At 37.1% G+C, this 25,967-nt stretch overlaps 1 protein-coding gene across 1 annotated transcript in view; it reads left to right on the top strand.

Annotated features, from left to right (window-relative positions):
* ZNF385D (zinc finger protein 385D) overlaps nt 1–25,967 on the top strand; it is a 417,913-nt gene that overhangs the window by 23,918 nt on the left and 368,028 nt on the right. The window lies entirely within an intron of this gene.

The following is a 25,967-nucleotide window of genomic DNA, read 5'->3' as shown; positions in this document are numbered from 1 at the left end:
ATGAAACAGTACAGTCATCTTCATGAAAATAATTACAAATAACTGGCAGAACAGTCATATGTATTATTGAAGTAGTATATATTCCAAGGAGGCATTTTTAAAAGTGAAATATATTTTATATTTGTAGTATTTTCTACATTAATTGAATTGAAGGACTTTATAGCACTAATTGAAAAAGTGAGAAATCTAAATGACAATACTAAAGTGATGTACAATAACTCTTTTTGCTGTTTTACTAGGATTTCTAAATTACAGGCTATTGTAGTAATATCTTTTGGAATGAAATGTTACTGAAATTGCAGTTCTTATATAGAGGGAGCAAAAAATAGAAGCTCAGAATATTTTTTGTTGTCTGTGGTGGATGCTTGACATCCAACTTTTTTAATAGATGGCAATTGCCACTTACCCATCTGATTTTATGTGACATGCTATCAAATTTGTTCTGGCTGCAGGCAGCATAATTTCCACAGAATGTTGTGATACGTTTTCAAATGAGGTCGGAGAACTTTTGTATCAGTTGCATTTTCTGATTTGTTTTAGTACACATATTTAAGCCATTAGAAAGCTAAGGCTCTCAAATGTAACTGTATGTGATCTGAGGAGACATAACACTTGCCTCACCAGTATAGGGTGGTCCTCAGCAAACAAAAGCTCTTCCTTCAAAAGTGTAACATGACCAATATATGTTTACAAGAATACATGGTTACAAAAAAGAAGCAACCCAGCCTGAGTAGTTGGCTTTTGTTGTTTTGCTTTTTCTTTATCCAGATACTGTTACATGCTGTATTGCACATGCAGTGTATCATAGGCTACTTGGTAGTTTACTAAGACAGGTTGTTTCTTCAAAGACGTTTCCCAGTTTCCTTACCTCACTTTCCCTCACTTTGATTTCCACCAGTATTCAGTCAGCCTCCTGTTCTGTAACATCTACAAACTCATCCTAAGATGAAAACACCTTTTGGACTGACAGTCATAAGACATCTCTGTCTTGCCTGGACTCCTTGATTTTTGACAGTTCTATACTTGCAAATTTCAGCATAGGATATGCTTTACCCACTGGATGGAGTGAGCAAGATCAATTAAGAATTAGTACTATATACACTAGGATAAAATTACACAGGCAATGAGTAATGGAGAAAATAACTGAGAAAGGGAACATTTTCTTAAAAAGGAAGAATATCCTTCCTGATTTCATGGTTTTTATCTTAAAGAGAAACTGCAAAAAGCCTTTAAAAATGAACATTGGTGCTAAAAGTAAAATCTCATTAGATACAAAGTGCAAAGGAGACATTGGTGTTATGGCAACATAACAATATTGTTATTTTTCCTCCTAACTCCCAGCTATTCTCTAGGTGCTAAGTATTTATTCCTCATGCTTGTTTATGATTTACTGCTTCCTGCCCTGCCAAAACCTTTTTCTGCTCTGTAGGTCTTTAAGGTTGTCCAATTGTTCTGGAACCAAGTGTTTTAAAATTTTTACTTTGCTTGCTGTTTGCTCTACAAAGGCTTTGAGTGTCAAAAAGCTTTTGTTTCCTTCAGTATCTCTTTATCTGCCTATGTAAGAAAAGATGCTATCTCTACAAGTACTACTTCGGCTGTTCCTAACATTGCCTTATTGCTTGTCCTTGTCTCACCTGGACAGTTGTTGGAGGTTTTAAAGGTTTTTGAAGGTTATAAAGACAGATGAGTTAGGGAGAGATTAATTTCATTCACCCTTGATGCAGTTAAAACTTAGCATGTGGGTGAAACTAGCCAGCTAGTGTTCCTCTCCAGTAGAGGGAAATAGGCAGGAGCAAAAACCAACCAACTGACCAAAAATTCTTTCATTAGTTATCTTATTGTAGGAAAATAGGAACAAAAAGGGGGGAAGAAAAACAAAGCTTTAACCCTGTCAAAATCCATCTAGTTCTAGTTCCTACTTTTCCCTTAAAAATGACTGGTTCTGGGGGAGTGTTTATGCCCAGATCTCAAGGATACAGTGTAGGACCTGCTGTCTTTCCAAAACTAAAACTGTGGGAAGGCCCACTGATTTCTGTGATATTGCTCAGGTGAGTTAATCTAAATATAAGAAACAGGGGACCAGAGAACTAATTATTCTAAGGGATTTAGGATTAGAATGTTGATATTTGATAATCTGTATGCAGAATAAAATGCCATTCAAATAGCAGTTTTACTGTCTGAATTAGTTGTACTTTGTATCTGTCTTGTTAATACTCTAGAGCAGTGGACTTCACATGCTAATATTGTTTGCTTTATGTGGCTGCCACATAATTTTGAGTGAAAAATGTGAGCATGCTTAACCTCCCATTATTAATCCTTAGAGATTTTTTTATGCTTTCCAAAACTGAATGACATTTGAATTTCTGTAGTGGAGTGTTTTAACTAACCTCTTTGTGTTCTGATATTTAAATTTGGCAGTTCTCTTTTTATCTCTCTTTGTAAAAAAACCCCAAAACAACCCAAACTTTTGATACTAATATTAAAATGAAGTTCAAAGAACCTTTACACATCTTGGAATGTATTTTGTAGTTACTGTGGTAGACACATTTTTTTCAAATGCAGTACTCCAGGGTATCTCCAATTTCTAAGCTTGATTAAAAGAACTAAATTCTGTTTTAATAGGTTTCAAAGAGAGACATGTTCACTTCTCCCTGCATATGATGTTTTTACCTGGAACCTCCAGAAGGCACTTGTGGAGATTAAAATTTGGATAAATTGACTTTCAAAGGGAATGAAAGAATATACTAAAATATATGTGCAAAGATTTATTAATGGTTGCTGAATTTTCTATACAGTGTATTAACATCTGTGTGTGATTGCTGTGCACTTAAGCTGTGCATTGTTCTGGAAATAAATGTTCCTGTTTTCCTGGTTAACGTTGAAATGTACTTTCTTTTAATAACAAAGCAAAAACTGAAGATGTGGTAGGTAAGTACCATTATAGAAGGAGAGAAGGGCAGGAAAGCACTGAATCAAACTAAATATGATGTACTTTTGGAAGTGCTGCAGAGATTTTAGATATTTTTGTTATAAATTATTCAGTTTCTAGGCTTGCTTTCCTAATGATGCAAGTTCATCCATATAGTAGTAGTAAGAAGTAGTAGCAATTATAAATATTTTTAGCAAATAAGTATTAGTTCTAAGAGTACCATAAAATTATTGTACTTTTTGAAATATTTCATCTGAGCTACACATAATTATGAAATTGTTTTTAATAACATGAAGTTAATACGCTTCTAAAGTACAGAAATCAAAAGTTTTGGTCTCCAAGCAGACATACTATCTGTGTGTGCAATTTGTACATTAATGATTAACGGTATAAGTTGATCTGCAAATTCAGTCCCAAACAGAAATCTGTGTGATTTAGAGAGAATGTTGCAAATTTTCTTTCATCCTTGGTAAGAGGCAGAAATAGTTTTAATGAATAAATTTGGTATATGTGTTTAGCTGATAACCTTTTGGTTATAGCGAGAGCTATTGTATTTGGAAACTGATGGAGTGCAAGATCAAGAAGTCTATTTCCTGTGACTCTACAAGTTAATATAGACTTATTAATGCTATTTTTGCTCGGCACATATTTTTTTAATCTCTGATTTACAGTGATGTATTATTTTGTACTTGCATATTTGTCTTGGAAAACTGTTGTTTTTTGTTTTATATCTGATTTAGGAGATAGGAACATTTTGTCACAAAAATACTTGTTTATCCCCTTTTCTTATATGCCAGTGTAATAGGTGTCATAGTTTGAACTGCTACTATTTTATAGAAATACTTGGGAGGGGAGTTTCAAGTGTTAGGATCTCATGTTCCCTCTTTTATTGAAATAAAAAGTAAATGGCTTAGAATCGCCTATTCCTAGTCATAACATTTAGATTAAATGAACTGGAAAATAATCATGCATGAGACACATTGTATACAGGCAGCATAGCATGTGATTCTTTAAAACTGTCCTTCCATTTCTGTTTGTTATTTATACACCTGTACAGGAAGGTCAAGCAAGATAAACTATTTTTGAGTTAGTAAATGCACTGGAAAGGGGTTAGTTCAGTGACAGTGCCTCTCTGTTCAATGCAACTGGGTTTAAATTTATTAAAATTCCACACCCTGCATAAAATCATTTCATGGTAACTGGGCAGTTGGCCATAGATTTGTTTTGAAATTCAGTTAGTTCTGCAGTGACTAAGGATGCAGTCAAAGATCCATAGTTAAGATTTTGTGTGTATATTCCTTGGCAATTTTTTAACAAAGTGAAGATAACCTGATCCATTAGGACAACTTCAAGGCCATGAAACTTCTGATTTAAGGCCAGGCCATTTTTTTGGCTTCACAAGTTGCTGCTTTCATTACCTGCTTGTGAGCAAGGATTTTGTCCACTACATTTGTGTGTTAGTATTGTCTCCCTCCATCCTGTAAAAATAATAATTGCAAATAGCTATATAATGATACGATGTTAATACATTCTGAGAATTTTTTTTTTCCTGACTGATTGCCAAAAATGAATCAAAGATGACTTGTTGCCACTCAAGTCAAAAAAGTAAATGATCTCTGTAGTCCTTCACTGTTTGTGACTGAGCAGTGAAAAACTAACCATATCTAAATCTCACTGAGGTAAAAATAAAAATTCCCTTTGTATAATGAGTTTTAGATGAGTGCTAAAGAGAGAATCCTGGAAGTAATACAGCATTTGCTCACCTCTCTTGAAATGTTTTCCAAGCAACTTGTGCTGCCCCAAATTTCAGTGTCATGTGATGTTCTGTTGTACTTTATTTTCTATTTGTGTTTTGTTAACATTTGTGGAAAGCACAAAAATGGAAACAGATAAGCATTCAAATTCATTGTCACAGCTTAGATTAATTATGCACACTTATATAATGTGGCCTTGCATTAATAGCCAGGCTTTATTTGGATTATTAAATCAGAGGCTTTTGTATAAAACATTTGCAAGTTTTAAGTTTTTTTTCAAATGACATGCAAGCTGGATGACTAATTAAGGTTGCTCATGTCCCTATGGCAATACTATAGACCAGAGGAGATTTTGCTTTCGTGTCCATGCACAGAGAAGATTGTTCGTGTGCCAGATTTCTGCTGTAGGTAATTGAGAACCAAATGTTTACACACACAGACACACAGAGTGTTGCCTCTCAGTGGCACGTGGCCCACCGCGGGTGTGTGAGGCAAACATCTCCTGCTGCTTATTTTCTCTTGGCATAACACTACTCTGATCTTGCCACATCCCATGATACTGCAAAGGGGTGAGGAGGTTTGCCTAGTATTGTTTCTTTTGTAGTAACCGATTATTTAATCTCTTCATTTTCTCTTAGAACAGTGAACGTTTTTCAAATTTTATTTTTATATATAAGGAGTTCAGAGCACATTCTCCTTTCTCTTCTGTGTTTTGTTCTTGTTCTGGCTCTCTCATTTCAGACTGGTTTTAATGGCAGCCTGCTTCAGAATAGTGAGGCAGCACTGTGGTTTTCCAGCCAATGCTGGCTGAAAGCATCGGGATGCTTCAGCTCGTCCAAGCTGTCACATCACTATTTGTGCTGCCTTGGCCTGCAGGGTTTTGCTTCTGGATGAGGTTCCTGTGTGTGTGGCCTACTGGTAGGCACACGGACGTCCTCTTCTACTCAGTGTCTATTAGTGTGAGAGAGCTTACTCTACCAAAAGGTTTTGGTAGTATTAACACTCTTCAGATTGCATGAAGATATTGATGCCATTTGGGCATGACAGTTATTTGGGAAGAAAGAAAATAATAATATCTTTTCTTCCCAAATGCTTGTTAAAAATAATAACATCTTAATAAACTTTATTTTATTCATTAACTTGAAAACAACAGCTAAAAAATCACTAACATGTAGAGAAGCAGCTGAACAAAAACTAACCATTTTCTTGGGTGTTTCAACGTGGGATCTTCACTCTTCAATTTAAACTTCAAGCTTTGTGAACAACACTATACTTGCAATCATATCTAGGTGACCTGGGAGTCTTTAATTTACCCACAAGCTGCAGATTTTGGTGGTCTTATAAAATAAATAAAATTTGAAAAATAGATTTAAAGTAAATATTAAATACTGCAGAACTTGTGATGGGATTGGAATTTTCATAATTCACAGCCATTCTATGTCCCAAGAGTGGGCAGACTGATGTCTAGTTATCTTTACTGTAGACGTTGGGGCATTTTTTGTTGTGTTTTGGTTTTTTATGTATTTATTTTTTAGTTTGGGTAAGTTGAATACAATAAAAAGGAATAGGAATTATTGATGATTTATTTTTAGGTAGATAGAGGTGTTTTCATTTTCTCTTAGCATAGCTGAAGAACATTGATGAACATTCAGTTTCAAACTTGAAGTAAAACTTGGTGCTGAACAGAGAGCAGCCAGAGTTTATTCTTCCATTGAAGTCACCTGAAATTTTCCTCTTCCTTAGTGCCTTTTCCTTCAACCCACTGGGCTCTGGGATGAATTATTGTTACATTGGGTGACAGTTGGAGGCTAATCACCTGAACAGACTACTTGAGCTTTCTTTGTCAGGAACATTGTAGTTTCAAGCTGCATGACACTGAAGACACAATTTGAAGTTCTTTTAGTGCCAGAAAATAGTAGGTTAAATATTTATAATTATGTTGGTGATAAACAAGGCTATATGGACATAGAGAAGTAAAATTCCTTCCTTCCATTGGGAGGCTTAGGAGGTATACCTGTAGGCAGATATTATAGTATGAGAAAATGCTAATAAAACCTTAATTAGTTGTGGAGTCTGCTGTTGTAAACACACAGATAAAGCTATGTTTCTGTTCCATGGTGTAGCTGTGATGATAACATATGGCCTCCAAGCGTTTTAAGACTTTATTCTGGAAACATTTATGCATCATTAATACTTAGCCCTTCTGGTAGGGAATAAAACATGATTTAGGAGTACTGCCTTTGCTCTTGTCTGTCAGCATGTAGGCGTGTTGTTGGTTGAGTGGGATGAAAAGGCAGCCAGAGCTATTTAGAACACCTGCTTCAAATACTGGGCATCCACCTATTTTGCATTTTTTCTAATATAAAATGTCACTTGCAATCAGAGGCTGTTATGATACACTGATATGAAGTAAATTTGTATGAGTTTCCAAACTACCTAGACATTCCCAATGTAGTGATCTTGATGTATCAATATGATTCTTTAATATTAAATAGGGTCTGCATTTTGAAATCCTGATGCATTTAAACGTGTACCTGTACCTAGAGGAAAAGATACGTTGTAGGTCCATGTAAGCAAGTTGAATGTTTGTAATTTTGTATCTTGCACTTTCTTTAGAAGAAATATTTTTCTTTGGAAACTCTTGGCTTGCACTGATAATTATGAGGAAAAAAAGCTTTACTGTTTTGTATATCTTATTTTTTTTGTCTAAACAAGAACTTCTTTACCCTTTGATTTCATAACTTCAGATACTGTTTAAGAATCTACCTTTGCTCTCAGGCATTCTTTGGTATTTGAGAGACTCATTTGCTAGGCCTATCTTTATCCTGGGGAAGAAGTGTGTGTTTCTGTGTGTGTGGTGGGGGTAGATGGAGATCACAGGTGAAGCTGTTCAGTGCAATTACTGCTTATGCAGGTGCACTTGGGGTCTTGGCAACAGCTGAGATCAGTCTGCCATCTTTCACTGAGTGAAGACTCTGTTTACGTCTCTTTCTGCTACCCAGGTATTAATTTTCTTGTTAAATTATATTAAAAATAATAATAATAAAGTTTTGATAATTTTATACTTCAGTTCTCTTGATGTAGCTGAAATGTTACAAAGGTGAGCAATCTGGATCTAAGATACGTGGCAAAATTTGGTTGTGTGGCATGTTGTTTGGCAGAGTGGAAATACTGTTGTAACGGCTTGTTTGGCTGGTTTTAAATTCTAGGCTTTTAATTAATAAAAGCAAAATGAGAAAAAAGCCAGGCATTAACACTGTTACCTATTTTGAGGCTGAATCCTATTTCATGTTCACCATTCATTTTCAGGCTTTGAGTTGAAAGTATTTCTGTTGACAATATCTAAGTGCATTCTAGATACTGAGAGGAGGAAACTTGGAGCATTTGGAAGGGAACAGGTGGCATTTCTGGCACCTAGGAAGTTTTGGAAACAGTTTGGGAGTGCTAAAATATGCCTAATAGCTGGATGTTTCTGCAGAAACAATGAGCAGTTAAAGCTAACAATACTGACATTTACTTGTTATCTTTTTGGTGTTAGACTTTGTAAGAGACTTGAAAAAGCTGAAGCAGCATATAGAGTGTTGCAGGCTGTCCCAATGTTCTGAAGACTCCATGGCTGTGTGTTGCACTGGTTTTACTTCTGAGCATGGGAGTTAGAAACCCAGTTATATTTTTCTAGGAAATAAATAAATGAATAAAAAGGCAGTACAGTTGTGAGGACTGGGTAGCAAGGTCTCAAGTAGTGTCAGAAGAAAGCTTATGGGAATGATACCTGCTTGTGCTTTGAATGAAGCTAATTTCAGAGGGCAGGTTGTGCAATGTGTTAATGATATTTGAATCAACTTTGTTTTGGGTGTTGGTGGAGGTTTTTTTGTTTTGTGTTTGTTGTTGTTTTTTTCCCTCCCTTTGTGTCACCTGCATCTCTTCATTAAATACTTAGGAAGATGATTTGAGGTTGTGTGGCCCATCAGAAATGTACTTTTGGGGCTTGTAGGGTTACATCTTGTACACTCCGGCCAGTATCCTGATAGGCTGTTCGAGCTGCTGTAAGTTTAACAACTTTTATTTATTAGAGGAGCAAGATGAGGCAGCAGGAGGCTGTATCTCCTTCCCACAGGTGTGTTGCTCTCTCCATTGACAAGGAGTGAGTGAGGGGAAAAATTGTACCTTACTTAAAAGTTGTAGTCAAGATTACCAGGCAGAAGCGCTACCAAGTTGAGATTGCTATCAGGAGGGATGCTAATTCTCTTCTATTCTCCAGCTGAAGTGTTTTAACAGTAGCTTAAAATAACATAAACCAAGGTGCCTGAAAGACTTTTAAATACGTAGTAATTGTTTGAACTTCAAAAAAACAGGGGAAGAGTACAGCAAAAGCCTGCTTTTTATAATACAGTTAGATACCAAAGCTTTACTGTTACAAGCCTACTTTGGTCTTTCAGCTTGTTCATAGATTTAAGGTACTTGCACAGCTGTGAAATAATTTGAAGGTGTATTTATTTAAAAATTCTAAGGAGTAGTCTCCTGAGGTGGAAAACTTGTTTTCTTGAGGGCCCCAATGGAATGCTAGTCACCTGGTGTTCCTTGAGCATCCTTCATCTCAACACAGTGCAGACTATATAGTACACTGAAGTCTGTTCAACAGCAAAAAAACACACAGTTTAACTGGGAGCCACATATGGGCTACTTTACACAGCAGGGGCAGCTGGTTTAAGGATGCTGACGTTCAGTTTTTAACAGGACATGGGGAAGACACTGTATCTAAAACAGGCCAAGTGCATTAAGTGTTTGGGGAAGTATCAGTTAAGTATGTAACCTGCTGTGGACACTCTTAGAGAGTGCAAAGTGTTTTCTGTTCTACAGCACTAAGTGGAGATGTCCTTGTGTTTTATGAGTGCAGATGATGAAATTCTGTTTGACTGTTGTGTGATAGCACAAGATATTGGAAGAATCTTCCCGTGAACTTTTTTAATGACTCTAGTCAATTTGAGTTGCAGTATCTCACCAACCGTTGAAGTTTTTTTCAGAATTGTTAGATGCAGCACTCCCACAGCAATTTTTTTAAAGAGTGAAACTATTCTAGGCAGATTTCAGAAGGCAAAATGCAAAAGCTGCCACAGCCTGATTATATACCATAGCAGTATTTAAGATAACTATATTTGAAGAGTTCCAGGTTTGTATCACTATGTAACAATGCATTTTTCTAGACAAATACATTAATTACATGTATGTGTTCTTGTTCTTCACTGGTGGATGGTGAGATGTTTATCCTAGTAGTAAAGACTTCTGTATTTTGGTACTGAATATTGTGAATTCTTTAATTTGAGTCAATGTTCAGGCTGTGTGTAGCTAGCTATAGATTTTGGTATAGCATATGTAACATGTTTAAAAACTAATAGACACCATTTGGGTGGCACTGTGTCTTTTTTTTATTGTTGTTGTTGTTTTTTTTTTTTTTTTAACAGGCTTCCAAACTTCTGTTTCTCTTGCAAAAGCAAAATGTAATAATTTAGTGCCTAGAGAAACACTCAAAGACTATATACAAGTTTGCTAATCTGATAATGACTGTGATCTTGACTGAATATTTTCATTTTCCTTATGTATAAAATTATGTATGAAACATACATGCATATGATAGCATTTGTAAGTCAACAGATTTGTGCTATTGATGTTATTGTCATAGCTGAATACAAATGAGGTAATTTCTGTTATAGTATTAGGTGAACACTTCCTAGTGAAGCTTCCTTTTCTCTTTTTTTTTTTTTTCTTTTTTTTTTTTTTAAATTCCAGGTGGATAGAATAGTATCACCCAATTTAATAGAGTCCAGGCAAGATATATTTTACGAGGATTCTCATGGTAATGCTTTGAGCCATTCAGAAACAAATGCATTTATGACAATATGGGGAAATTAATGAGTGATCACATTTTAATGGGTGTGGGTTTTCCTAGCATAAAGAGGAAAGAAATGATAGAAGGAAGCTGGAAAAGAAAATGGTGTAATGGCACAGGTTTTAATGTTGATGGTAATTTAAGAGCAAGTTTGGGGACTAACATTTATTTTCTTGGATAGTTCAGCTTATTAAGTGAGACCTAAATGGATTCCTTTGGATCTCTTTGGCAGGAGAGATACAGCAGCTGAGCAGTGGCTAATGTGTTTTATCCAGGAGCTGATGCAGAGGATGATAAAGCTGGTTGAAATATATTTGCTGGCTACAGGCAGAGAAGAATTAATTAAGATTTTTAATTCACATCTGAGTGAGAATTTATACCTCGGAATTGATAGCATGATTAAAGTTAACGATAATTTTCTTTGAAAAATTGTATGACAAGCAGGAAACCATTAGAGTATGCTTACTTGGAAGCATTTAAGAAACACAGATAATTTGTTTATAGTTTTCAGAACACTAATAGAATAAAAATACTGCAGAAATATAAAGGTTTAACGCCCACAGATACTGACTTCTTAAGTTTAAATTAAAAAAACCCCAAAACCAATCTAGCTCTGCATGAGGAACACTCTGCGTAGAATGTATTTTAACTTTGTTACTAATGAATCTAACTTGTAAACCAGCTTGAAGTAATTTACAGTGACTGATGACTCTTTAATTATGAGGGCACAGCTAATCAGCTGAAAGTTGTCCTGTTGCTGAGTTCTGCCAATAAATTGTCTTGATGCCAGCAGATGTTTTTTTTTCTTTCAATTTATTTATTTATTTATTTAATATGTATTTTACACCACTGAAAACCTTATGAATCATCTTCTGTCATCTCTGGAATACACTCGGTGTTGGTATGATGGCACAAGTAACTTGTTTTTGCCAATACCAGTAAAGCAGTAAGCAGCTCTTGGAATGGAATTTTGTGTTAGTAGTTCATCTTACAGAAGAAGATACTAGCTCGCTGAAGGAGCAGTGCGGGAGCAGTCTTTATTGAGCACAAATGTATTGGACCTTCTTTGTTAAATGCAGCATATATTTTCAAAGATATATTGTATAATTAACTTGATTAGATGAGGAAAAAAGTGCCTGGAACTAATCAAAGCTCTACAATCTGTTGGTTTTAATATTTTTTCCCCTTGTGAAAGGCAGGTGCTTGGTTTGAGTGTGAGGATGGTGGTGCTTATCTTCTACAAGCTTTGATTAATATCTAATTCTCTGCATCATGGAAGGAGCTAATCAAATATTCTATTTGCTAATCAGCTTCTCAATTTGATTAGTAATATACTAATCACTTAAGAAAATCAAATGTGACAAGGTTTTTGACTTAGTTACATCTTTGTGGGTGGGGAGGTAGGTGAATCTGCTTACTATTGCCAGTTTGATGCAGTGTGTTAAGTCTGCAGCAGCTGCAGCCTCTCCAAGAGCACCAGGGAGGAGAGAAAGCTCAGAAGCAGATGCTGCAGGCCTTGCTGTTACAGGCTGCCCTTGAACTTGTGTCCCTGGTGCCTGCTGCTTTTCCTAGTCAAGAGCTCCTTTACCTAGTCAAGAGTGAAAGTAAGAAAGCAATGTCTCTGCTGCTCAGTTGATTACTTCTGTTCTCACTCTTGGGATTTCAGTGCGGCTTCCCTTTTGTAGATTTTTTTCTTTCAACATATCCTAACTGTGGAAAAAAATATTTTTAGTGTTTAGTTTTGCTTCATGACAGATGTCACTGAGAAGGTGGCAATATGTGTACTACCAGTGGTGTAGGGCTTCTGCTTTGCTCTGTTGGCAGGCACTGCTAGTTGAACAAATGGGACTGTTCCTCTTGTCTTCACGGCAGAAGCCTTTGCTGGCCATCTTATGTTTCCTCTTCCTGTTCATTGTAAAATGGTCTTCCCTAATGCAGTTGTCAAAACATGCTTAATTTGTTGTTTTTTCTCTTCATGTTTGTCTTTTTTCCGATGAGAAGTTGGTAGTGCTTTGCCACAACTTTCAATGTACATAAGTTGCTTCATTTCTGTTTGCTTACTTGCTGTTGCTCAAGGTGGGTTACCAAGCCTGGACTCCATTAAAATGTATGGCAAGAGGAGATGTACGTTAGCCTGTGTAAACACATTAAAAAATAGAGTAAGCTGTGTATATGTAGCTTTATTTATTAGTAATGCTTTTTTTGTGTTACAAATCTGTAGGGGTACTTCTGCTATGCCATGATGGCTGTGTTTAAATTCAGATTGGGAAATAAACTAGAGAGTAAGTTACACTGTCTACATGTGTCCCATTTATAATTATGCATACATTAATGAAACCAAAGTCCGAAGAGCCATCTTCTGAGGACATGAGATCAGACTGCCTGCTCTTGTCAGAGAATTGTTCAAATAGATAATTTAATGGACTTTATTACAGTAATTACTTTTTTGATTCAACTTTAAAACCATAAAATATATTTTTTATTATCATTTAATCAATATTTAATTTTCACTTAAAAAATGTTGCACCTTCAGCTCTTAGATGGCTTCATCTCTTCACTGCTCTATTGTCTGGCAATATTTGCACTGGTCACTGGCTGAATATTGATCCAAATAAGAACACAGTGTTTGTTGTTGGAGAGCAAAGATGTAATTGGGGTGGCAAGGATATCTACCATTGTGAATGTTTCTTTTCTTATCTTTATGTAATGAATAGGAGAATTAATGCATCCCCATTTGCTTAAAATAGATTTACTATCAGCAGTAGCCAAAAAAAGAGTTGTTCTAATCTGTATTTGACTAAAAAGCAACACATGCTGACTGTGTATTTAAAAAAGTAAAAAGCCTGGGAGGTGAATGGTAAATATTGTGATTACTGATTTTTGTATGCTGCCTTCTAAAAGCCAGTATGAATTTGGCCTGTGTATGGTGGGAAAAACATAATTTTTTTAATGTAGGAACATCAGTTCTGAAGCAGTGGTAGTCTTCAGCTGCTTCTGCCTGAAGTACTTCAAGGTAAATATACTGTTAGCAGGTCTTTTGTAGGGAATGGACATGCAGAATACAAGGATACATTTAAATATTTTATAATTGTTGAACAGCCTTCATTTTTTTCCCACACCTTTGGATATTATGTGTCTAGATAGAAGGGTAAGTCTAAATTTTACCTTGAACTGAGATTCAAGAAGCCTGCAAGTATTTGAATTTTCTTGTCTATTTTAGAGTCAGATGACCTTCCTAAGTGGACTAGGGCAGAGGTAGAAAGCCATGACAAAACTATTAGTGAAATTTCCAGAAGAAACCTGATCTGGCTTGTAACTGTGGAAGATTTTGCTAAGATGGTGTTCAGATTCATCAACTTAGATTAATTTCTGCCTCAATGTCCATAAAATACTAGGTTCTTATGTTAGAGCAAAGATTGGTTACTTTGGTTTTTTATTGACAGAGGGGCCAATGTGCTTTTGGGGGTCAGTTTGTGTCAAGACAAACCTAGGAAAAGAGGGAGAGATGCTGCAGCTAAGCCAGGGCTGCATTAAGGACTGGCTGAGCAGTTTCGCTTGCAGAAAAAGTACATAGCAAAGCAGGATGTTACTTTCAGTGTTTGGCAATGAATCTGTAAAAGGACATTCCTCTTGGAGTATTTGTTTTGACGTCATGGCTATTTAGTTTACAGTGTGTTTTGAATGCATTGTTACAATATTTTAATACTGCCATTAGCAAAGACAGAAGAAAGGGGATGGCATCAGTTAAAACAGACAGGGGACTGTGTGACTTTATATTTGCTCATTTAACCTTATAAACTACTAGTTTATGGCCAGATTGTGGCACTAATACTCACACAACTAGTAGGGTATTGTGGAAAGATTCTGCTCAAATGGCTGAGGCTGCAGGTGCTTTCTCATTGGAAGAAAGGATGGGGAGAGGATATTCCCAGTGTGATTCACTAGTGCCTGCAGTGTGGCAAGTCTTGTACCTTTTAACTGCAGTGTCACTAACCATGAAAAATAAACAATCCTGTGCTTCAGTCCTCATATTTCTTCAGCTCGTTCTGCCTGTCAGTCAGAGTGTAGGGTGCAGATGCTTCTGGTATCTTTCCAAAGAACATAACAGCTGGGGTTGAGACTTGTGCAGTCTCTGGTTACTCTTTCATTGGTATTTCTGAAAAAATACACCACAACTGAATTAAAAACCCCACAACCCTTAACACTAGATCTGGGCATATGTCACGTGGTTCTTTGGCAAGTACTTAAAAGAGTATTCTGCTTTCTTGCATTTCCCTCACAATAAACATGCACAGTTTTCTACCAATGTTCAAATGGCATGTGATAATGAATTTTCCCATAGACATGGGAATGTCATACCAGCCTTCTAAGGGGGAAAGCTTTTAATACTACTAATATGCTCCTGGTTATCTGCAATAAGAAAGATATTTCCTATGGTGTCATGCACAAAGAAATGTGAGACTTTCTCTAGGTTGTAAGTAAATCTGCCTGCTCCTTCTAAAGAACCAGAGACTGCAATAATGGCATTCAAAATGATGCTGACATCAGCCCAGTGGTTCTTGATACCACTGAAAGAGCAAATAATTGCCATTTAATTCTAATGCAGTGAGATAGCCTGGAGCTAAATAATACATTTTTGTTAGTAATTATTTAGCACAATCCCAAACCACAAAATAAATTTACATACAACTTGTCCCTTGTCGAGTATCTTAGAGGGTATATGGGAACACAGGAAAGAAAATTACTCCAAGAGGACAGTCTATTTGCATTATTTCAACTGTTAACATTATTAGAAGGCTTTAAATAAAAATGAAATATTAGTTACTGGTTTGAAACGTTAAGACCTCCTGCATGCACTATTTTACAACATTCCATCAAAGATATTACCTTTTTATGTGAAGAGGAATGCATCAATTCAAACCCCTTTTCCTCTATCCTGAGGTATGGAACTCTTGTTTGTGGTTGTTTTTAGTAATGTTCAAATCACTAAACACAGTGAAGGCTGTGTGAAATTCCTCCTTATTTCAGTAAAGTGAAAAGAAATCAAGTAATTACTTACAAATCTTGGTGAGTTGATTTTTGCAGAATTTTAAAATGCAGCTCTGTAGGACTGAAGGTAAAATTCAGCAGAGGTTCATTCATTGGTGGAGATGTGAGCCCTGCCCTTTGTGCTTTGCTGTGATCTTTGAACCTGTGTGCTTCAAAATGAGCTGGACACAACCTGGAGGGCTCCTTGAGGCTGAGAGAAACCTGGCCCTATTGGGATAAACTCCCTCCTCACCTGTGCCCTTGCTGGCCTCTGGAGAGCACTGCTAGCCATGTCATCATCCAGTGGAAACCTGCTGGAGATCTGTGTGCAGACCAGCTCTGGCAAATCTGGAAATTACAATATTGTTGAGTAAGGAATAGCATTTATCTTTAACAGACTCCCACAGTGGAAAACACTGTCCTTATTTACACTTTATTGCTCTTAAAAAAAAAATATTAAAAAAATGTATTTTTACATCTCTGTGGTTTGGTTTCTCCAAGATGACACTAGTTGCACCACAATTGCAGCACTTCTCCTGTTGTTCTGTTATCACAGTCCTGCATTGTGAAACATTGATGCCACAGTATGTATTAAACAGGGTAGTACAAGGTCACTTTTTAGGGCACCCATCTCAGACATGGGGCATTTTACTGGTTGACAAGCATCTCCCCGGTGAGGGAAGGCTGGGAGAGCTGGCATTGTTCAGTGTGGAGAAGGCTCAGCGGGGATCTTATAAAAGTGTTTAAATACTTAGATGGTTTAAAGAATGTGAAGCCAGGCTGTTTTCAGTGGTTTCCAGTGACAAGACAAGAGGCAATAGCCACAAACTGAAACACAGGAGGCTCCCTATGAACATCAAAAAAGACTTTCTTTGCTGTGAGGGTGATGAAGCGTGGGTTGCCCAGGGAGGTTGTGGAACCTCCATTCTTGAAGGTATTCAAAAGCTGTCTGGACATCTTCCTGGGCAACTGGCTGTAGGTGGCCTTGCTTGAGCAGGGGAGTTGGGCAAGATGACTTCCAGAGGTTCCTTCCAACCTCAACCATTCAATGCTTCTGTGAAATCCTTGATCTGGTGTGTTATGGCTTTTGCTTTATAGTAATTTTTCACTTGAGTTTGACTTTTTGATAAAGAAGAGGGGAAAAAAAAAAAAAAGGCAGCATTAAAACAAACCTAGTAGGCCTTCTTTAAACAGATAGATTGAAAAAGAAGGGAAACACTATCCTTTGGGTTAGCTGGAGCTGTAGATCTTAGTCCTCCAAGAGTGGGGAAAAAGTTAGATTGAGGGCTCCCAAATCAGCTCATGGCCTAGTCTGGCTTATCTAGGCATACTCAGCAGTCACTGGGTGGTTCTGGAGTGGTTGCACAGGGACTGCAGAGTGAGAATATGCACTGCCTGATCGGGATCGAGAGCTGCTGATGCTGCTGTGGTCACCTGCAGCCATTCCTTTGCACATAGACTGACTGTGGATAAATGTGGCAACTAATTATGTTTTTGTAGAGAGAAGGAGCAGAACAACAACAACAAAAAGGGTTGAGGTGGTTCATCAGTGAAGAAAGAGCCAAAATTGCCTCTCTCTTTCTGATACTTCAGGTTTCAGTGATTACTGGTCTTCACAGGCTGGGATAAAAGAAGCAGGATGCTGCATGCTCAGACTCTCAGACTAATAGGTAGTGGAGGCTCTTATTGATTTATAAAGTGCATCTTGATAGAGCTTCTTGAAAGTCTGCAGTTTATTACCCAGCCCAGTCTAAAGCCGCAGGTTTGTGCCTGAAACAGCTGCCAGTGATAATTTCTCTTCAAATCAAGTCCCTCTGTTCAAACAGTAATCAGGTTGACAGTGGCTTTCTGAGATGAATTAATGCAATTGTTGTGGTAAAGTTATGTAGGTTATGCTGTGTCCACTTAGGGTGTGGATTGTAGGTCGCACCATCTCTTTCCTCACCTGCAGCCCATCTGTCTGTTGTGACCAAGTGGGTAGCTCTGGAATTTGAAGCAAGACCTTTGTGAATGTTTTGTATGCTGCTTAGTTCTAGTGTAAATGAGCTTTTTTCTTTTTTTTTTTCTTTCTTTTTTTTTTTCTTTCTTTTTTTTTTTTTTCCCCCTAAATTGTTCTTGGGTCCCTTAATATGCAGCATTGGCTGCTCTGTTTTCCTTTGGGGGAGGTGATGAGGATACTTTTGTCTTTCTGAGGTGATCTAATGTAAAATGGATTAGAAGAAGAATGACAGCAATTTAAGTGCTTATTTTGGTAACCATTGTTTTTATTAGTGGTACTTAACATTGACATACAGAATAATGTTTCTGTGATTTTGTGTCAAGACTTTTAAAGTTGGGTTTCATGGGGAGTTTTGTATTGGGGAGAAGGACTTTTAACATGCATTTGCTAGTTTTTAATGAAGCAAGGTGCAACATTAAAATATCCTGTTTACAGTGACAAGTGAGTGCAAACCAGGTTGTAAAGGTGGTCAAGTTGAATAAATGTCTATTTTAAATAATAATTTTGAGTGGCTCATTCTGAGGCAAGTGCGTATGAGGTAGGCTCGACCAGGATTTAAATGAAGCCCTGAACTGTGATTCACAGTAATTAGATTATTAACATTTGGCATAAAAATATGTACAATTTCATTTATCCTTAAGATGGCCCATTAGCAAGAAGGCAGAGTTCAGAAAGCTCCTGGGAGTTTTTGAAAAGAGATGGCATTTTATTGTAAAGCAGAGGAAAGGGAAAACACTGCATGGTTCAGGCACCTATATATCATTCTTCTAATTGGCTAGCCTCGGATTGACTTGCTTTTCAAGAGGGTTACATTTGGGGAATAAAGGAGCTTGATCCTCCTCAGATTGTGACCCCCAGCATAAAGTGAAGACCTGGAGCTGTTCTCCACTTTGTGGGGACAAGACAGCTGCCTAGGGAAAAACTGTAAGAGCCTGAAGTCTGTCTCACCGTTGCTTCAGCAGTCAGCCACAGTACCTGTTAGATGTGGGGCAAGGGAATTAGTTTGTTTTTTTTTTCCACTAGAAACCGCAGACAACTTAATTTTCCCACAGAATAAAGATAAAAAATAGTTCACTCTGGTTTTCATAGACTCATAGAATGATTTCCATTCCACAGAATGGAAGGGGCCTTAAGGATCATCTATTTCCAACCCTACTGCATCGGCAGGGGCACCTCCCATTAGACCAGGTTGCTCAAAGCCCCATCTAGCCTGGCCTTGAACACTTCCAAGGAGGGGGCATCCACAACTTCCCTGAGCAACTTGTTGCAGTTTCTCACCATCCTCATTAATTAATCATATCCTCAACTAATTAAGAATTACTTCTTAATGTCTAACTTAAATTTCCCCTCTTCCAGTTTAAAGCCATTACCCCTTTTCCCATCACTACATGCCCTTGTAAAGAGTCCCTTCCCAGCTTTCCTATAGGCCCCTTAAGGTACTGGAAGGCTGCTATAACGTCTCCTTGGAGCCTTCTCTTCTCCAAGCTGAAGAACTCCAATCCTTTCAGCCTGTCTTCATAGGAGAGGTGCTGTGACCCTCCTCTGGACTTGCTCCAACAGCTCCATGTCCTTCTTGTGTTGGGGGCTCCAGAATTGGGACCCTCCAGGTGGGGTCTCACTGCACTTATTGCTGACTTGGAAGTGCAGACTTGCTGATGGTGTGCAATCACATGGTTGAAATATTTTTGCCTTGTCGATCTGATCTTTAGCAAAAGCCAGGAAGATCTGAAAATTATTGTTCTTTATTGTGGCTAAATTATATATTGAAAAATATTCCTTGTACAGAATACCTGGAATTTATTGCTTTCAATATTTTGACTTCTAAGCTGTAACCATTCAGCACCCTGAATCTATGCTTTTCTTAGATAGACTTAAATTAATGGACTAATAAACTTTCCTTTTTAAAATGGCATGTTACTCGGTTACCATCATTCTCAAGTATATTATTTAGGGAGGAGCATGTTGTCTCTAATCCATGACATACCTTTCTGCATGCTGGTAATGATTTCATAATTAGAGCAAATAAAGTGCATTAGATTTGAACATGTAGTGAACAGTGCTGTAGCATTTATGTTGACCTATGCTGAGGGTGTTAAACACCTCTAAGGAAGTGGAACAAGGAGCCAAATTCCTGAAATCTTGAGTATCCTGAGCAACAAAATTTGTTAGAGTAGAGCCAAGTGACAAGTGTAACTATGATTTTTATTCATGATACTTTGCTAAAAGCCAAGGAGCTATTAAAAAAAATAATAAAATAAAATAACTTCTATATAGTGGCCTTTTTTCAAGCTTTTCATTTGTATAGCTTTGGTCAGCTCTCTGCGCCTGGAGACAGAATGTATGGAAACCTTCAGCTGCCAACACCTACCGCTAGAGGTTCATAAAGGTGGCATCATTTATCACAGGCTGTACTATGAGTAATGGCTACATTATACAAAGTGGTAAGCAGTTGCCTTCTCTGGCTGGAGAGTATGATCCCTTAAATGTGTCTGCATGGTGTACAACATGGAGCTAGGATCATCAAGCTGTATGCAGGTTGGTTGATTTTGCAGCTGCTTGACTATTAGGAAAAAAATGAGGCACTGGAATTGAGATAAATGGCAAAAAGGAGATGTTGTTATGAATATTATAAATAACCTTGCTTTTTTATAGGTACTGCCAAATAGTAGAAACATGTAGAAACAGAATCATGAGTGTTAAATAGCTCTTGTAAGCTTCTGCTATTTTGCATTTCTGTGCTGTTGTCATTTGAAGACTGCTGCTAGATGATGTGGGGAATAAAATGATTTCTTAGCCTAGTTTTTTCTTGAACTTTTTCCCCTCTTCTGTATTCTATATAAAGTTTTAGCTATTGGTGTTTTGAGATAGTGCAACTGGAACCAGGTCAAGACAGCATTTTTATCATACATGTCAGATCTCTAAACCTACCACAAAAAGGTGAATCCTTCAAACTTCTAGGTCAACAGCTTCATTTCAGGTCATGTCAGAGTAATTAGGGATATCTATATGGATTTGTATAGCTGATAAATGCAGTAAAGTATATTTGCAACATATTTCTAAGTAACTGCATTGGATAATTCTGGCACTTCGAGGTGTTCATCTGCTCTCTTTTCTTGCCTCTGACTATGTGAAAATACCATGATGGTTTTGTGGCAGATACAGTTATTTATTTTTAACTGAAAAAAAACCTGTAGGCCAGCTACAGGTCTTTCTCCCTGTGGAATGGCTGTGCAGCTTGCTCCTGACTAGGGATGTGGGATGAGCAGGGCAGTCCACAAGATTATCTTGCCAATGTAGCATAACTCGTATTTTAGATGGGCTCCCTCAGCTTGTGTCAGGCTGGGTGTCTTCCTCTTCATATTAAGATATGAACTTGGAAATACATTGACAGACCTGCCCAGTTATGTCCATGTGAGGGGACTGAACGGCTCCTCTCTTGCTGGGCACTGAAATCACCCCTCCGGAGACCCATATCAACCTGGGGAGAGGCTAAGGGAGCTGGATGCTGCTGGAGGTTTGCTTCAAGCTCCCATCCACTTCTATGGCCATTCAGCTAGAATGTACCCTCTCATGTCTGCCTTCAGCCTATTGCCCGCTGTGCCCCTCTTCAGTGTGTTGTTGCAGGAGGTAAATTTACAAAGTCTGATGAAAACTGGAGACTGAAGATGAGAAGTGACAGATGATATCTTCCAGAATACACTCTTTAGTTGTTGCCTGGGAACGAGAGAGTGTTGCTCGATAATATGTTTCCTCTTGTCTGTTCAGGGGCACCCTGGAAAGGGAAGGTTGAGAGTGTTCTTGAACTATGGTCTGAAGCAGGATTATTGCAGTGAAGATTTAATCTCAATGTTTCAACTGTTTCCTGCTTCAACACCATCTCTGGGCAGCTGACATTTCAGTCATTTTTAAATAAGTTTCATCAAGAGGCCCTTGGGATGCTTCCTGAGAGTTCCTGGTAATTTCATTGAATAACTCTGCCATTAGTTATCCCGAAATTTCATTTTGATTGACTTTATTAAATGAGCATTGACTGTCTTGATATTTGAGTAAAGACTTCTCCTGGCATTTGTAAATATTCAGGTTGTGTTTTTTAAGTTTGTGATTAAGTTTTGTTACAAGACATGCAATTGTTTCTCTGCTGTTTGAGTATGTGTGCCTAGAATTGGTATCCGTGTTTTCCTTTTTAGCTGCATTATATATGTTTCTGTACTTAAAATTCTCTGAAAGTTTTCTCAGACATCTTGAATCTAGTGATTTTAAGAGATACTTTGGTTCATTTGGTAAAACTGAATTATTTTTAAAGCGCGTATATGGATGTGCGTAATTAGCTCTCTGGATGGTGTCTTATCTTTAGTAGTCTAATCTTTAGTATGAAGAGCACCTGATATAATTTTGCCTTCAATTCCTATTTGGGGCTTTTAGTCAAATAATTTAAATGTCTGATTCACAATTATTTATTGTGGCAACAAATATTTCACAATTGTGAAAACAAATAGGGGTTTTTTTGGTTCCTTTTGTTAACATGTTCAGTGAAATCTCCATTAATTCATGTTGAATGATACATAACAGAATCGAGGAGAAAACAATTGCAAACTTCCTCACTATCTGTCAAATCATTAGCCATTATGCATCTCAAGAAAGCACCTTCAGGACATTCTTGTGTAATCTTTGTACAAAACATCTTTTATAACCTGTTCATTAGTGGTATTTACTGTGTTATTCAATAAAATTCTGCATTTCTTGATTGCATATATCATCTCGAAATTAATCAAGATTCTTCACATGAGAAAAGAGAATATTCGACCTGTATTACTGCATAAGAAAGTGACAATCAGCTGTCAGATTTTAGTGTCTTCCTCCAGAACGATATATGTAAATTCTTGTGGTGTTCTTTAGAGCTGCTTTTACTTTTTGGAGCATAATGTCCAGCATTGTTTTTTAATTTTAATTTAGGAATTATTAGGAAGTAGGAAAAAGACATTATGACAATGAAGAATTTTATGCTCTGCCTGTGTGCTCAGTATTCAGGCCAAGTCTTGTCTCCCTATCTCAAAAATCATGTAGGACAAATGGGATAGATTCTAAAAAGGGCAGCAAGTATGATCAAGGGTATGCAATGACTTCTGTGCAAGGGAGGACTAAATTGGCTAGGACTCTTTACACCCCCCAAAAAAAAAGAAGCTTATTTTAAACTCTAAAATTGTAAGTACCATGGAGAAAATTAATAGAGAAGAAATGTTCACTGTCTCATCTAAGAAAAGAACAAGGGGAGGTAAATGAAACCAGCAAGAGCTGGCTTAAAGCAAACAAAAGGATGCAGTTCAGTGTATAAACTCCTAGCTGTAGGAAGCTGTAGATAATAAAATTTGACATGGGCTTAAGGTATGATTGGAGAGTTTCAAAGAAAAGATATCGAAGAAAAGTTCTAAACAAACAAATAAATCATGAAACAACCCAACAGTGGAAGCAAAGAAAAAAACCTCCAAAGAAACCCCAACACTTTGGTCTTGGAAATCCACAAGCTGTTGGAGACTTAAGAGGATATACTAAGCATGCATGTTAGATACTTGGTCTGTTTTGAAGCTCTTCCATACCTCAAATTGACTTCTGCTACTATAGGCATTCTAGATGGACCTGCATTTTCTCTAATACTCTTGTGGTATACCAGCAGATTAGCATATAGAAGGAAGATATTTTTCAGTATTTTTTTTTCTTTTAAATAATACATTGTGAAGTGTTCGTGTACCTAAAGATCCTTAAGAATATGTCCATCACAACCAAGTGCTATTCCATGCAGTTCAGTTCAAAGTAGTATGCCAGAATAGGAACCTGTTTTGCCGTGTTCTGCACTTGTTGCAGTGATAAAATTGTTGGTACTCATAATAAAATATGCAGAATTCTGCTTTTTACTTCATGGTGTTTGTTTTAAGGCTTTATTGTTTAATTTTGTGTATATAAATTTTGCACTACAACCTAAATTTGATGGTACATACTTCAAAGTGTACTTTTTTTTTTTTTGAGAACACCAACGGTCCCACCTATTCCATCTGTATAACCCCTGCTTTTAAGTAGCACTCAGTGGAAGAGTTTGAGTTTGTAATTTTTATTTTTTTTTTTTCTTTTTCTGACATGCTCTGTCCTTGCCCTTATATTGTTACTAGGAAAAAGAAAGCATTTCAATTTCCCCCAGCAAAGTCACAGCGGCTCATAGGAAGGAAAGCCTACAGATATCATGGAAGTTTTCTTAAGAGAAATGCTCAGAAAAGCAGTTCTGCAAAAGTGCAGCTATATGCAACACAATTGATGGCATTGTTGAAACCAGCCTCTCTGCAAAGTTCCAGTGCAAGGACTGTGTCAGGCAGGCAGCCCAGCAGATTGTGCAAAAGACACACTCTTCCAGTCACCTCCTAGTGATAATAAAAGGATGTGGACACATTGTATACTTAGCCTGTGAAAATCATTAGCATCCTGAATGATTTAGTGAAACAGCTTACATAATGACAGCAAATATTTAAAAAGATATCAGTATTCAGTTATATTTTAAGATGAAGATTTTTCTGTGGGTCCTGCTTTTGTGTATTAGTTATTTATAGATTTCCACTAAGTGTCGTGAGCTATGCACATAGATATCATCTTTGCTACAAAAGGGCCAGTTGATTCCTTCCCAAGAGGCTTTTTCATGGTGCAAAGCAAAAAAAAAAAAAAAAAAAAAAAGTTTCAGCTTATAGTGCACATCTGTGATATTGTGTAACTGAAATTTCTCCTGCTGCTTGATATTTACTTAAACAGAGAGCATCTCTGAGAATGGTTTGTCATTGTGGTGACTTTTTATTTAATAAACATGAGTGTGTTAAGTGCAAATAGCTACATTAATGTGACATCATTGCTGAAATTTACACATATAGAGTCAGGACATTCAGAATAATGATTCTGGCAACTATCATGACTTTTCCTCTTTCTTATGGGATGTGTACTGTTTTCTGTTACCCTTCATAAGCGCTTGTGTCGTGTTAAGTACTGGATGTGGTTGGACCACTGCCTGTCTCATATAGAGCTAGAGCTTTGGATTTTGATAAGGTTATAATCGTGTTATAATTTCCTCAGCAGTAGTTTAATGTCAGTGAAGTAAACATGGTGAGAAAACAGGAACCTTCAGTCTGAAATCTCTCTCTTTCTTTGAAGATTATTTTAACCTGAATGGAGAAAGCATCAGGAACTGAAACTGTGCAGGGGTCCTGGCTAAGGGAGGGCCAGTCATCAGACCTTCAGTGCAAACTAAACAGAATGAAGCAGTTTTGTTCCCCCACCACTGGACATCTTTGGACTTGACATTATTCACCTTTGTAATTATAAAATATCTCTGCTATAGGTATTCTGCAGCTCCGCAGTGTTAGGTGGTCGCAGCATAATCCAGTAGCAGGTTTTCAGTTGGAACAGTGACATTATTTTCTTAGATGAGATGAATTAACGCAATACTCAAATTCTCTAGAGTTAATTTAGTGGAATATAAATGAACAGTTACACCAGGTTATCTATGTTGGTAGGAGGTTATGAATAATTTCCTGAGGAAAGCTGTGTCAGAAATCTTTTTAGCCAGCATTACTATAAAGTCTTGGAAATAACAGTCTGAGTCTATACTTAGTTTGCTTGAGAGAGAAATGCAAGTTTGGGAAGATGGGTATTGGCACATCCAAAACTTTTTCTCAGAACAATGTGAACTCTTTGGAAATAGCATATAATCAGCACAATGTGAGCAACTGCAGGCACAGCAGGTTCTTCCGTTTATGTTTAAGTGTAAAATGTGTTTTTACTTACTCAGCTGAAATAAAAATGCTTTAAATGCAAGAAACATATTGTATTTGCACTCTTGGTGGCTTTGTTTGCTTTATTTCATAAATAAACATCCTTTTAATTGCCAAAAGACACACTGTGGTTCCATAACAATAATGTCATTTTAAGGGAAGGCTCTATAAGACAAAAAATCCTTTAGTATTTTTATTAGCTGGTAGCAGAGGGCAGGATTGTCAGGCAGTCAGCAGGTGTCTGCAGGTATATTGTTACAGTGGATACCCACAAACTTCACATCAATTGTATAGTTAAGCCCTGCACCTCACAGAACTGAGGCTGGCCTTCCCCTTCAAGGTGGTATGTCTACAGGCTTCTCTGCAGGTCAGTTGGCAAAGAAATGTTTTCCTTTCCTGTTTGAAACTAGGTGTTCCTCATTTTTCTTTTTTTTTCCCTTTTTATTTAAATATCTAGAGTTACTGTAGGTTTTTGTGCATGCACTTGAAGTCAGTTTTGCTAACTAATCAAATGTTTTGCTAATTGGCCTACTAGTCAGTCTGTCTGAGAGCCAGTCAAGACCAATAT

The sequence above is a fragment of the Apus apus genome, chromosome 2 (assembly GCF_020740795.1).
Source record: "Apus apus isolate bApuApu2 chromosome 2, bApuApu2.pri.cur, whole genome shotgun sequence".
NCBI classification, from domain to species: domain Eukaryota; kingdom Metazoa; phylum Chordata; class Aves; order Apodiformes; family Apodidae; genus Apus; species Apus apus.
Note: the sequence above shows the minus strand (reverse complement) of the source record. Positions and strands in the feature narration are given on the sequence as shown.